A 14490-nucleotide genomic window follows, 5' to 3' on the forward strand; every position below is an offset into this window, starting at 1 on the left:
AGAGTGGAGAAGGAAGTGTTCTCTTTCTCTCTCTTGCAAAGCAATATTAGGAAATGCATCAGGATTTAGATTTTCAGCTGGAGCTCCAGGCTGTCCCCTTAATTGATTCTTTTGTTTCCCTCAAGTCCTCAAAAATGTGTCGACATCCATTTGGAGCTGCCATCCACCAGGCACACACTGGCCAACTTTCTTCAATTAACGAGCTGAGAATGAAATTGAGAGCCTCACTTTCCGCAGCCACGGCAGGAGATTGACCTTGCCTTGGTGATTAAACAAAATGTCAGCGCTGTGTCTGTGAAATATAAGTTATTAAAAACTGGCCACGCCAGGTAGCTCAGACAGTGCGTTATCACTGATGACCATTGTCTTGGCTGTGGCTGGCCATCCCCTGACACTCACCTCCAAACTTGGCCTGTTTGCTGCTTGTGCCTTTGCTCAAGTCAGTCCCCCTGCCCAGCACACCCTCTCTATAGCTATGTGCTTGTCAAAGCACAGCCAGCCTTCAGGACCCAATTATTTGGATTTTTTATGCATTCAATAAGCGTGTTGAATGTTCACTGTGCACCAGACTCTTGTCATTTATTCATTCTATAAAAATTTATTAAATGAACAAGACAAACACCACTTTTATCCTCACAGAGCTCGGAGCCTTAGAGGGACACAATTTAAAAGGCAACTCTTGGCCAGGTGCAGTGGCTCACGCCCATAATCCCAGCACTTTGGGAGGCTGAGGCGGGCAGATCACTTGAGGTCAGAAGTTCGAGACCAGTCTGGCCAACATGGTGAAAACCTGTCTCTACTAAAAATACAGAAATTAACCAGGCATGGTGACGGGCACCTGCAGTCTCAGCTACTCGGGAGGCTAAGACAGGAGAATCACTTGAACCCGGGAGGCAGAGTTTGCAGTGAGCCAAAATTGCACTACTGCGCTCCAGCCTGGGCAACAGAGGGAGACTCTGTCTAAAAAAAAAAAAAAATTAATTTAGTCTAAGGTGGCATACTGGATTTAGGGCAGTGACAGATGTGTATGAGTGCTATGGGGTACTGGGAAGGGTCACTGGCTTCTGGAGAAAGTGCTATATATTTTTAAATATTTTTGCAATGAAAACTTTCAAATATTTATTTGGAACTGTTTGAAGAACCCCTCAATGCCCACCACCCAGCTTTAGGATCGATTATCTCACAGCCAGCCTTTTATCTCTAATCCTATCTGCTTCCCTACACTCTTGTGCTATTTTGAAGCAAATCCCAGACATCATGGTATTGTCTCCATGAGTCCACACCCCTTCTAATCTGTACTGCTCAATGGCTTTAGGCCAGCTTTATGTCAATAAGGGAGCCACCAAAGTATCCACGGAGCACTGACCAGCCTTGGCGTCAGACAAATCCGAGTTCAAATCCTGTTTCCCCCTCCTGCAAAGCTGCTGACTGTGCAAACAACTTACCTACTCTGGGCCCTGCATTCCTCATCTGCAAAATAGGGATACTATTTCTGAGTTTCTAGGGTTGTTCTGATAATTAAATGATGTAAAGTATATAAAGTGCCCAGCACGGCACCTGGCCCTGAGTCAGTGCTCCATAAATATTCCCTCCCTTGTCTTGCTGTGCCCTGGGTCACTGTGAGAATACCACGAAGCAGCTGAGTATGTTTGACTACGATATTTCACTTCAGACATGCTAAGATGTGATTGGACATTCCCAGAGGGCAGACTCCTGACCACGGTATAGGCCCAGCCCAGACAGCTATTACAGTAAGACTTCTTTAATGTCAGCCTCTCTCACCTACTCTTTACATAGTGTGGACCAGTGGTCTGCGTAAGGAGTAGTCCACACCACGTAAAGAGTAGGTGAGATAGGCTGATATTAAAGAAGTCTTACTGTAATAGCTGCCTGGTCTAGGCCTGCACCACCATCACGTGGGTTCACTGCAGAGAGATGTTGCTTAGGTTTTGCAAAGTTCAGGTCGTGATGTTGGCCATTCCTTTCACACTTCACAGTGCTTTGGGAAGAAGGGAGACTCTAGGCAAGGGAGAATGTGTGCACCTAAACTGAGCACTTGCAAGCTTGCTTTTCAAAGGCTCAACCTGCTTCTGGCTGCTGCGAGCACCAGCCTCCTCTCTACTCTGGGTGGCAGCTGGTGATAAAGCCCCAATAACTCAGACAAATGTGGTTGACGCCAGAGAGGAGTCAAGGGCCTGGCTGCGACGTCTGGGGCCAGCTTGGTCTTGGACCTCACTGTATGTTTACAAGTTTCCCTTTGACAATTCAGTTTTGAAGATGGGCTTCATTAAAGGGCAATTATAGGTTAAGTAACTTGTTGGCTCATTGCCTAATGTGGAAAACTCGACTGTGACAATCAGATAATTCTGAGATTAAGCAAGACAGCAATTGCTACTGAAAGAAGAAGCTTAGCAAGAGGATAAAAGACTCTCCCCAGCCATGACCTCATCCCAGCTGCCCGTCTGGGCAGGAAGTCTGGATTCAAGGGGCCAGCAGGCTCTGGGAACCTCTGGCATCTGGGGTGACCTCTTCTGGGAAAGGAGACCACAAAAGGCAAAGTGCTCTCCCATTGAACCGCAAGATTTCCCTCTTCCTATAGGGCTCAATTCTCCCAGAGGCTTCTCCTGGGTGCCAGGGGTGAGCCAAGCCGGTCTGTGCTGTGGCTTCTGTTTGTACCCGGCTGTTTTCCATCAGCCCACCCTTGCTAATACCTCCACTTTCCCTCTCCTTCCACATCTCTGACTATCCATGAAGCTTCTCTAATGCAGAAGGGGTGAATTACTTCAATCTTCCTGGAGAATTTGGTGTCAGATAGGAAATTTTCTATTATGCGTCAGAAAATCCCACCCCAAACTATGACTTGTGCAGAAAGGGGGATTTATATCCTCATCTACTCACGTAACTAATAGGCTCAGAGGGTGTTGACCTCAGGAGTAGCTGGATCCAGGAGCATTAAACAATGCCCTCTCCTCTGCTTGTCCCTTATAAGCCCCGTCTTCAGAGCTCTTTCCACACTGTGGCAAAATGGCCACAGGAGTTCTGGTTCAGCTGGAAAAAAAGTCTTGTTTCCTGATGATTCCTGCCAAAGTTCTCTTATTTGATCTGATTGGACCAGTGTAAATCATGTGACGGGTAAACTCCACATCCTGATTGGATGGTCTTTGGTTACATATATGTTCTACTCTACAACAGGTAGAAGGCTTATTAGGAGGGTATGGCCTGAGGATAAAGGAGGGATAGACCCTCAAAAGGAAATCAGGGTGCTATTCTCAAAAGAAGGGGAGAGAGATGCCAAGAACCAAAAATCTAACTAATATACTTCTGGCCTCTGTCATGCATTCATTTATTTATTTTTATTACTACTATTTATTTCATTTTTTTGTTTTTTTGAGACAGAGTCTAGCTCTGTCACCCAGGCTAGAGTGCAATGATACAATCTTGGCTCACTGCAACCTCTGCCTCCCCGGTTCAAGTGATTCTCCTGCCTCAGCCTCCCAAGTAGCTGAGATTAGACATGTACCACCAAGCCCAGCTAATTTTTGTACTTTTAGTAGAGACAGGTTTTCACCATGTTGCCCAGGCTGGTCTCGAACTCTTGGCCTCAAGTGATTCACCCACCTTGGCCTTCCAGAGTGCTGGGATTATAGGCGTGAGTCAACACACTCCACCTGTCATACATTTAAATATTAACTTTGTGATAATCCTGTCTCTCAGGTAGATTTTTAGTTCCTATGGGGCTGTGGTTCTGAAAAAGTGGTTCCCAACAGGCAGCAATAGCATTACCTGGGAATGTGTTAGGAAGTTTCCAGCCCAATCTGATTCTACCTGAGCCCTTGGAGTCCCTCAGGTTGGTGGCCATGTGTCCCAGGTCTCCATGCCCCTGCTACGGTGGTCAGTGCCATCCTGACTTAGCCCAGTTGATATTCACGAGGGCAGGATGGGGTGATAGCAAGAGCTGTGGATTAGCAAGATTGGAACAAGGCTCCCAGACCTGGCCTGGGCCCTGCAGGACACATTCAACTCTCCTGCGCCTCACTTTCCTCATCTCCGAATGAGAGGCTCAGGAGTAAGGATTCTGGATCCACATCGTATGACACTTGGGTCTGCGGAGCTCTCTGCTGGACCCTGGGCAAGAGGCTGAGGTGGGTGCATGGAAAGAAGGAAGGGTGGTTCCTGCCTTTGCTGACTTTATAGTTCAGAACAGTAACACTCAGGTGACTAAAATCCAAGCCAGCTGGTCCTATTTCCAGGTTCAGGAGCAGGACACAAACACACGAGGCCCTGCAACAGCAGGATACCACTGTGGGCTTCCTGGAGGGGGTGAGCCTTGAAAAGGGAGTTTGATTAAAGAGTAAAGGGAACGCCCTTGAAGGAGGCGGAGAAACTGCTGAGCAAGGGCGTGGAGGCGAGTTTTTGTCGTGTGTTTGGAAGTGGGGACAAGACTCCCTGGATCTCCCTTGCTTCATATGACACAGGCTGGGTCTTCCTCTCCGCACCTTGTAAAATCTTGCCTCTTCTGCCCCAGACAGCTGTGGATCTGTTTTTTCAGAGTGCGTGTGCTCAGAATGACTTCTAGGTAGGCTCGGAGATTGGGTGGAGGCAGAGTGAATGGGATGCTGTGATTAGATTCACCTACAAGACTGAACCAGCCTCCCCACGGCCTGATCCAGGCAGCAGCACCGTAACACAGAATATAAGAGGGGTTTGGAATGTGGATCTGGACTGTTGAGAGGAGGCGGAAGATGAGGAGTTCTGGGCCAGTGTAAGGAGGGAGACAGTGGAGGGCATCTCTCATCGATTTTCTCATTTGTTCAATCAACAGCCAAACTGACTGACTGTCTGCTCTGAGTTAAGGCCTATTCTGGCACTGGGACTGCAGGGGCTCCATAGTTCTGGATGTCAGTTAATGCTGAGCATTTGCAGAGTTTGTCTAAACCCCCCATTTTACAGATGGGAAAATTGAGGCTCAAACCCAAGCCACACAAGAGGTCAGTGACCCGGCCAAGATAGGCCAGGCCCAGGCATGTTCCTGCCAGCAAAAAGGGAATGACTCCAAGAGGCTGGAGCCTGTATGGACCCAAGCCTCACCTGGCAGTAGAGGGAGAGTAAGCACAGATGCAGCCTCAGGGCCTGGGAGGGGTTGAAGTGTCCAGACACAGATTCCTAAGAGTGGAAAAATTAGCAACAGACAAATTCAGACAGCTGGCCCCAGGGCAAGTTCAATAAGCAGCCACCACAGGGAAGAGGTTTCTGGGAGTCTGGCCCCAAGCAGGATGGGGGTAAAGAGACCGGTTACTGTGATCAAGTGCTGGAGGAATGGGGGTTGTAGCCCCGGAGAAACTGATGTGCTTGGTCCTATGTGACAAAGACAGGCCTGCAGGGTGAGGAGCCAGCCCCTCTGCAGCCCCTTTTGCCAGAGGCCACTGCGGATGCAGGGCTGAGCCTAGGAAAGGGCCCAGCACTAGAGCTGGGATGCAGCAAACCTGTGGCCGATCTGCTGGTGGCCCACAGCTGCAGAGCTGGAGGGCCTCAGCCAATAACAATATCAATAATAATAGCAAGAGCAAGACAAGGTTTACCATGCACCCAGCACTGTGCTAAAACCTGTGTGCACTGTCTTGGTAAATCCCAGCAACAAGTACATCACCATATCACAGATGAGGAAACTGAGGCACAGAAAGGTCAGATCCTTGGTCAAGACCACACAGTTAGCAAGGAATAGAGTTGAACTTGAACACAGGGAGCTGGATTCTAGGGCCCATGTCTTGATGGGATTCTCATCTCCTTGCTGTGGTCCAGCCTTTTTATTATGTACATTTTCAAACATACACGAAAGAGGAGAAAATGGTTGTATGGACCCCCAGTGTATCTGTCATCCGGCTTCAGCGTCGATCCACATTTTGCAATCTTATTTATCTACAGACCTCACTATTTTTAGGAGAGGGTTAGGGTATTTTAAAGCAAATCACAGATATCGCATCCTTTCAACCTGAAGCACTTCAGTCTGCATATGGAATAGATAAGCATATTTTTCTTTCACATAACCATGATGCTGTTATCACACCTAACAAAATCAGCAGTGACTTCTGGATGTCATCGAGTACACAACCCAGGGGTAAGTCTCTCTGATCGTCTCCAAGCTGGCTTTTTACAATTGTGTCCAATCAGGACGCAAATTAGATCTACCCTTTGCATCGGTTGCTCTGACACTCAAGTCTCTCTGATTCTCAAGGTTCCCTCCCCGCTTTCCCATGCCAATCAGTGGAACCTCCTTTTATAGATGGGAAAGGAGGCAGTGTTCGTGGTCTCTTCCACGACTAGGCCTCAGCCAGCTCTAGTTCATTTCTGCTGCCGCCATCGTGGCAGACCCTTGTCTTATTTATTCTTTTCGATGTTTGAACTAGCTGAGAAGTTAGCAAGAACGGGCATCCTCAAGCTCTGTGCGTTCTCAGGATATAATTCACTGTAATCTTTTAAGCATTTGACAGTATTTGCTCGAAAGAAGGAGCAACAAGTACATAATTATTGCACTAATTAAGCTGCCAAAAACACAAGCGTGAGGCAAGAGCACCTTTGAAACGGGGAGCCCACGACGCATTAGCATCTGCTGTAAGCTTATTAATCACCTAACAGGCAATTAGCAAGCTGTTACTGTTTGAGGCTGCTATGTAAATAAATTCTTGGGTTAATTTCTTCCTCTGATAATAAAGAAAACATTATGAAAATTAGCTAAGCGACAATGTAAATGATCTTCACTGTTAATTATATGACAGCGTTACATATGCAAGGACCCCAGCGCTGATAAGGGACGGGCTCCCTCCTTCCCCACTGCCCATCCCCAGCCCCCACCTTGGCTCTGCCACTTTAAAAATAAAAGTGTTGACACAGGTAAGGAGGGGGAGCTTTGGGAACTGGAGTCACAGCTGTTTGCTTGCAGCTTGCCCAGAGCAACTGCCAACTCCTGCAAACTGCGATGTTTGTCACCTGAACCTCAAGTGACCTTGGGCTGGACCTGTGACCCCAGCTGGCTGGAAGGGAGCAAGGAAGGGGCAGAGGACCAGGCCTGGGGTTCTCCCCACCCATGGCGGCCTGCTCCCAGAGGCCTCGCAGCAGTGCTGAATAGACTCTTGGGTTTGTGTCATTGTCACATGGGGGAATTCCTGGGTACTACTGTGCATGTGGCGTTGCTACACAGGGGTCACCTAGCTCACCAGTCTGGGTCATGTGTGTGACATGAGGCAGGTACAGGCCGTGTAACTCAAGTTCAGATCCTGCCTCTACCACTCAATGTCTGTGTGACCTTGGACAAGTGACCAAATTCCCCTCAGCCTGTTTCTTCATTTGTGAAATGCAGATGATGGTACCAGAACCTGCAGAGGGTCGCTGTGAACAGATATAAGGGATAATTCTCAGAAAGCCCTTAGCACAGAGCCTGCCTGTGGTGAGCGCTGGATGCATGCTCACTGGCATTATCATCATTGATCTGGTCATTCCAAAAGACACAGATCATATGCCAAGATCTGTGCCAAGTGCCAGGAACCCAAAGAGGAAAAGGCACAGCCTTGCCATCATGAGATGGGAGAGCCAGGACCTGTGTGTCAAAATAGCCAGCCCTGCCAGGCAGCCAGGCCATGAGCCAGAGGAGAGGGACAGCCCAGGGCCCGAGGTGTTGTGGCAAGGTGGGGAAGGGATGAAGCCAGTATCTGGCTTCCTCGAGGGCTGGGTCTTGGGCACTGTTTTTGTTCTAAGCAAGTCCTGTAGTGTAATGGAGGGAGGATGGCTTTGGATCAGATGATGGTTTGTCTTCCCTTAAGGAAGCTCACTGCTCTGAGCCTTGTTTCTCACTTGGTTATGGAAGCAGAGGTAAGTGACAGGAAGCATTCAGCACAAAGCCTGACACACGGTGGATGCACCATGAGGATGGGTCCTAAATTGTAGGATGGAGGGCAGACTAGAAAGGCTTCCAGCTAGGGTCAGCCTCTGAGAGCTTTAAGGTCCTCTGAGCAGGGGAGAGGGGCCTGTGTACTACTGTTGAAGGTTGCCCAGATGCCAGCATCTTGTTTGACCAGGTCCTGATGCGTGTTCCCTTACAAAAGCAGTCCCCCGAGTTAGCCCCATCAGATACTCAATGAGGAAAGGGGTTCAGGGTCAATTGAGTTAGGGAAACTCCTGATTAAAAAGGTTTCTTTGCCAGGTGTGGGGGCTCACGCCTGTAAGCCCAGCACTTTGGGAGGACAAGGCGGGTGGACCACAGGGTCAGGAGCTCAAGACCAGCCTGGCCAACATGGTGAAACCCTGTCTCTATTAAAAATAGAAAAATTAGCCAGGCATGGTGGCAGGTGCCTATAATCCCAGCTACTCAGGAGGCTGAGGCAGGGAATTGCTTGAAACCAGGAGGCGGAGGTTGCAGTGAGTGGAGATCTCGCCACTGCACTCCAGCCCGGGCAACAGAGTGAAACTCTGTCTCAAAAAAAAAAAAAAAAAAAAGATTTATTTACTGTAGGGCTTTTCTGAGCATCTAAACACTAATATACCCATATCACAAAGTGCAAATGCTTCCATACATGAAGAGATGCTACAATCAATAATAAGACCAGCAATCTTTTTTTTTTGAGACTTAAGTCTTGCTCTGTCACCCAGACTGGAGGGCAGTGGCATTATCTTGGCTCACTGCACCTTCCACCTCCCAGGTTCAAGCGATTCTTGTGCTCAGCCTCTGAAGTAGCTGGGATTATAGGTGCCTGCCACCACACCCAGCTGATTTTTATATTTCGAGTAGAGACGGGGTTTCACCATGTTGGCCAGGCTGGTCTCGAACTCCTGACCTCAAGTGATCCGCCCACCTCGGCTTCCCAAAGTGCTGGGACTACAGGTGTGAGCCACTGTGCCCAGCCTATATTTTTTAAATGGGCAAAAGTGTATTATCTTGTTCTCTGAAGATGCAAATATCCTATGGCCCAACAATTCCAGCCCTGGTTATATATACTCTGCGTCAGAAGTTTTTGCCCATGTGCACTAGGAGATATGTACTAGAATGTTCCTAGCCACATTGTAATAACAAAAATGTGAGGGTGACCCACAAAGTCATCAACAGGAGAAAGGGTAAATTGTGGCAAATTCATACAATAAAATATGTCACAGCATTGAAAATTAACAAACTGTAGCTATTGTAACATGGGCAAATTTCAAAAACAATGTTGAGGACTTTGAAAAATGTTGAATAAAATAATATCAGTTATAGAAGTATATATATAGTTCTATATCATTTATATAAAGCCTTAAACATGTACAATAAGGTATTGTTTAAGGAAATGTATAATCTCTTGATAGGAAGATAGATGGAAGAAAGATAGATAGATAGAGAGATAGATAGATAGATAGATAGATAGATAGATAGATAGATAGATAGACAGATAAAACTAAAATGTAAAACAAATGAACAAACAAAAAGTAAGAATTTTGGTTATTCCTGGGGCACAAGGAACTTCAAATTCAAATTCAAATTCAAATTCCTTCAAAGGAATTATAATGGTGTATTTCTTTAGCTGGATAGTGGGTACATAGGTGTCTTTCTATTTTTATACCTTTTCTAAATATATATATACACACACACATATAGAAACATACACACTAAATATATAGATGTATACACGTATATCTTTTTGTATATTTGAAACATTTTATATTAAATATTTTTAAATAAAGAAAAATGAGCAAAAGTTACAGACAGTTCACAGAAAATAAAATGTAAATAGCATTTATATACAAATGTAAAAAAATGTAAATACTGGATGAAAAAAGGCTCATTCTCACTATGAAAATTAAAATCACGGTGAAATATAATTTTCTACCTTTTACATTGGCAAAGAACAAAAGTGTGATAATGCATTGTGCTGGTAAGGACAGGGGGAAACAGGCACGCGCCTAAATTGCTGGTGGGAGGGAATCTGGCACAACCACCCTGGAAGGCAATTTGGCAACATTGATCAAAACTGAGAATGCATATTCCTTTTGACCCAACATTCCATTTCTAGGTTTTCTGCCTTACAGATAAACTCCTAGGATTGCAAAATGACTTGTGTACAAGAGTATTTACTGCCATGATGATTGCTATAGCAAGAGATTGGAAGCATCCTAAATGTGCATTATAGGACATTTAAATAAATTATGGTACATCAGCAGGATGAAGTGCTATATGGCCATTCGAATGCAGGAGACTGCTCTATGTGTACTGATAAGGAAAGAGTGCCAAGATACATTGTTATGTAAAAAAAATGCTATGCAGTATAGTATGCTCCCATTCCATGAAAATATGTGCATATATATATTACCTATGTCATATATTTATATGCATATAGGCTCATCCATGCATGACTGTCTCTTGAAGGCTTCCCAAGAAAACAGTGTGTTCCTCTGATGCGGGGACCTGGGTGGTGGGACAGGAGAGGGAAGGAGACTTACTCTGCTGTATGTAAATCACAACTTATAGCAGATCCAGCCCGTCCTTTCCACCTTACCTGTCTCTTCTTCCAGCCTCAAGCAGTGACAGCACTGTGTGGGCATCAGCCCATTTCACAGAGGTGCCATCCTGCTCTTGCACTTCCTCTTGCTTCACCCTCAGGGCATCTCTGTGGACCTTACCGCCTCAGGACCACCCCTAGTGCCCACGCTTGCCCAACTCAGACTCAAGGGAAAATTATCTTCCATGGAGCCAATCAGAGACAGGACCTGATGGAAATTTCTTCCTGCTTGTCCCTTGCAATAGCAATCCTGAAACACAGTTTAATACGGCTTCTCAGGAAACAGTCCCTTGGGATCCAGCAATCAGTTGCACTTAGCGGCAGCCAGCTCAGTGTCAAATTCTCGTGTCGGCTCTTCCTGCTCAGCGGCCCACTCCCTAACCCTCTCCCTAGGACTGCACTTCTAATCAAGTCGTAGTATCTAAGCTCTGTTTTTTAGGGGACTTGGGCAAAGACAAGCTCTTTCGTACCTTTAGATTTCATCCCTTGTAATGTACCTACTAATATGTATATACATAATATGCGTATTGTATATTAACATATATGTATGCGCTAATATACACTTTGAATCTGCAAGAACGGATAGAGAATAACACATATACATTTCCTACTCTTGGTTGACTGCGGTCCCTCTTTTTTGGGTACCTGCTGTCTTCTTGGCATTCCGTGGGAAACAGCTGGTAATCCACCCCACACTGCTTTGCATCCCAGTTCTGTCCTCTGGGGCCCCCTAGACAAGCCTCTGCCTTTATTCCATGACAACCACCTCATAAACTGAAGGTCCTTATCCTTCTCCTTTTTCCAGTTAAAGTCTTCTGCTACCTTAATAAGGTCTCTGACAGGCTCCCCCAGACCCCTTGACAGTTCAGCCATTCTCCTCTCTACAGTCTTCAAACCTTGATGTGCTTTTTAATCTATGACGCCTAGAAATAAACAAAAATCTTGGAAAGTGGCCGATGAGCACAGACAAAAATGAGGCTGTCACTCTTCCGGCTCTGGACACATTGGCTCTGCCCAGTCTGTGGAAGAGGAGAGACCTCCCTGTTTAGTGGCTCCATCACACTCTGGCTTCTATTGATCTCGTGGCCAACAGACTCCCCCTGGTCTTTTGCACAAGACCAGCTGCGAGCCAGCCTCCCACATCCTGTACTTAGGCAATCGATTTTTCTGAACCTGAAATGCAAAGCGCACACTCACTCTTCCCTGGTAGGCTGTATCCTGCTAGGATCAGCCGCTGGCCCAGGCCTGCCAGGATCATGTGAATCCTAAATTGGCCAGCACAGCACAGGGAGGTGGAGAAATTTGCCCTTAGGCTGGTTTGCCACAAACTGACTGTGTGACTTTGAACGAGTTCTGTGTCTTTGTAGAGTGGGAAGGGGTGATCTGTAAGGTCTTGCCCAGCCTGACACTCTGAAACACTTGAATGATCACTCTCTCTCCCAGCTTTGTGATCAACCTGCCCTCTGTGTCTACATCTACCAGGCTGCTGATCCAAGTGTACTGATGAGATCAGGGCCAAGCACGGACCTCGAAGGCAGGCTACCAGTGACCCCCTCTAGGTGGAAATGGAACCATCCATCACCCTGTTTAGGTTAGGTTTGTTCAGTGAGCTATGAAAGCACTAGCTGATTTATGACCAGCCCACCTTTGGGTCTGTCTTCTGTTTACTATCCTGCCTTTTCTCATCCATTGGCTTGTACGTGTGAAAACACCTGGCCGGGCGCGGTGGCTCAAGCCTGTAATCCCAGCACTTCGGGTGGCCGAGGCAGGCGGATTATGAGGTCAGGAGATTGAGACCATCCTGGCTAACAAAGTGAAACCCGATCTCTACTAAAAATTAGCTAGGCGTGGTGGCGGGCGCCTGTAGTCCCAGCTACTTGGGAGGCTGAGAGAGGAGAATGGCTTGAACCCAGGAGGTAGAGGTTGCAGTGAGCCGAGATTGCGCCACTGCACTCCAGCCTGGGCAACAGAGTGAGACTCTGTCTCAACAAACAAACAAAAACAAACAAACAAAACAACACCTAACACAGTGTCTGTCCAGAAGTCTAAGCAAGGTATGTGCACACTTCTTTTTGCTTCCTTCTCAGTTCTGCTATAACGATGTTCCTGCTTTGTATCTCCTGCCTTCCTTTATACCCGACTCGCCGTGTGACTCCATGGCTTTGCTAAATGGATATGAGCTTTGTGACACCCGTGTTTGTCCAGCCGAACACTAGAGTCGGGCTGAGTGGTCACCAGGAGGTCCCCAGAAGACTGACCCCTGAAAAACTCCATATGCATTCCTATTGATCTTGGACCAAGGAGAGAAGACTTTACACTTGTTTTGCCTTAGTCTCGGGGTTGGAACTAGGTTTCATTTCCATTCTCAGTGTTTCTAAATCCTAACCCCACTGGAAGGATTATGGTGAGCACCTCAGGAGCCTTTGCTTCCAAAGGCACATGGAACACACATCCAGGAAAATTAAATTTTACATTTAAATTTAAAAATGTATCAAATAAAAATAAAATGGAAATTCTTCCACCAAGGTATTTATCTAGCAGGTGAAAAAATAATACAGACTAAAGAAAGGGAAAGATGGAAACACTGGTCTTTATGAAATGGACAAGATTCCCTCATTGAGTTATTGGAAAGATCGAATGCAAGTCTATGCGGTCTCTCCTGGCACACTGGCACATTGCGGGTGCTAACGTTTTGCTTTTGTTTTTGTGTACCGGGGTATTGGTTCTGATTATTCAGATGTTAGAGAGTTGGAGAGGTCTTTAAAGATCTGCTAATGAATCCTCTTTTTTTTAGACAGAGTCTCACTCTGTCACCCAGGCTGGAGTGCGGTGGTGTGATTTCAGCTCACTGAAATCTCCACCTCCCAGGTTCAAGTGATTCTCCTGCCTCAGCCTCCTGAGTAGCTGGGACTACAGACATGGACCACCACGCCCAGCTACTTTCCTTTGTATTTTTAGTAGAGACGAGGTCTCACTGTATTGGTAAGGCTGGTCTCAAACTCCTGATCTTAAATGATCCACCCACCTCAGCCTCCCAAAGTGCTAGGATTACAGGCCTGAGCCACTGTGTCCGGCCATGAATCCTTTTTTAGCAGATAAGGACACTGAGGCCCAGAGAGGAGCAGAAGGAGAGGCAGCCAGTTGCTAGCTCTTTGTCCTCCCACCGGGAGACCGTGGTAAGTTGCTAATGATAGTATAAGGTAGTGATAATGGCTAACACGCATCGAGCACTCACTATGTCGTACCACTGTTCTCCCACCCTATCCTCACAACAACCTTACGAGAGAGGTATTATTACTTTTTCAAGTTTCTAGATGGGGAAACAGAGGCACAGAGAGGTTAAGCAATTTGCTCAAGGTCACACAGCAAGTAAGTGGCAGGCCAGGGCTTCCACTCCAGCAGGCCAGCCTCAGAGGCTGCGAACCCAAAGGGCTGAAGCGATATCTGGGAAAGAACGCTGCCTCCCTGCTTCTCCTCTTGCCACTGAGAGGGACTCTCCACACAGCTGCAGGTCTTGTCCTCGTCAACCATTAGTGCGCCAAGACTATTCCTCTGCTCAGCCCCCTCCAGGACCCCTCACTTGGCGGGAATCAAACCACACACCTGCTTGGTCCTCCTCAGTCCACACATGACTCTGGCCTGTCTTTCTGAGCTCTTGCTCACTGCCCTCCAGCCACACAGGCCTCCTGGCTTTTCCTTGAACCTACTGAGTTCATTGGCTACTCAGAGACCACATATCTACTGTTTCTTCTGCCTGGAACGCTCTTCCCCTGGGTTTAATTCGGGTATCTGCACAAATGTCACCTCAGAAAGGCTTTCCTTGAACCGTTGAAAGTTCTCCTCTCCCTCCCTTGGCTGTCATTCTCTTTCCCTTCCCTTGCTTTATTTCTCTTCCCAGTGCTTATCCTGACCTAACAGGGGTTTGCATGATCTATTTGGGCCTCCATTATTTGCCTTCCTCACTGGAAGG

Source organism: Chlorocebus sabaeus, chromosome 26 (genome assembly GCF_047675955.1).
Source record: "Chlorocebus sabaeus isolate Y175 chromosome 26, mChlSab1.0.hap1, whole genome shotgun sequence".
NCBI lineage: Eukaryota > Metazoa > Chordata > Mammalia > Primates > Cercopithecidae > Chlorocebus > Chlorocebus sabaeus.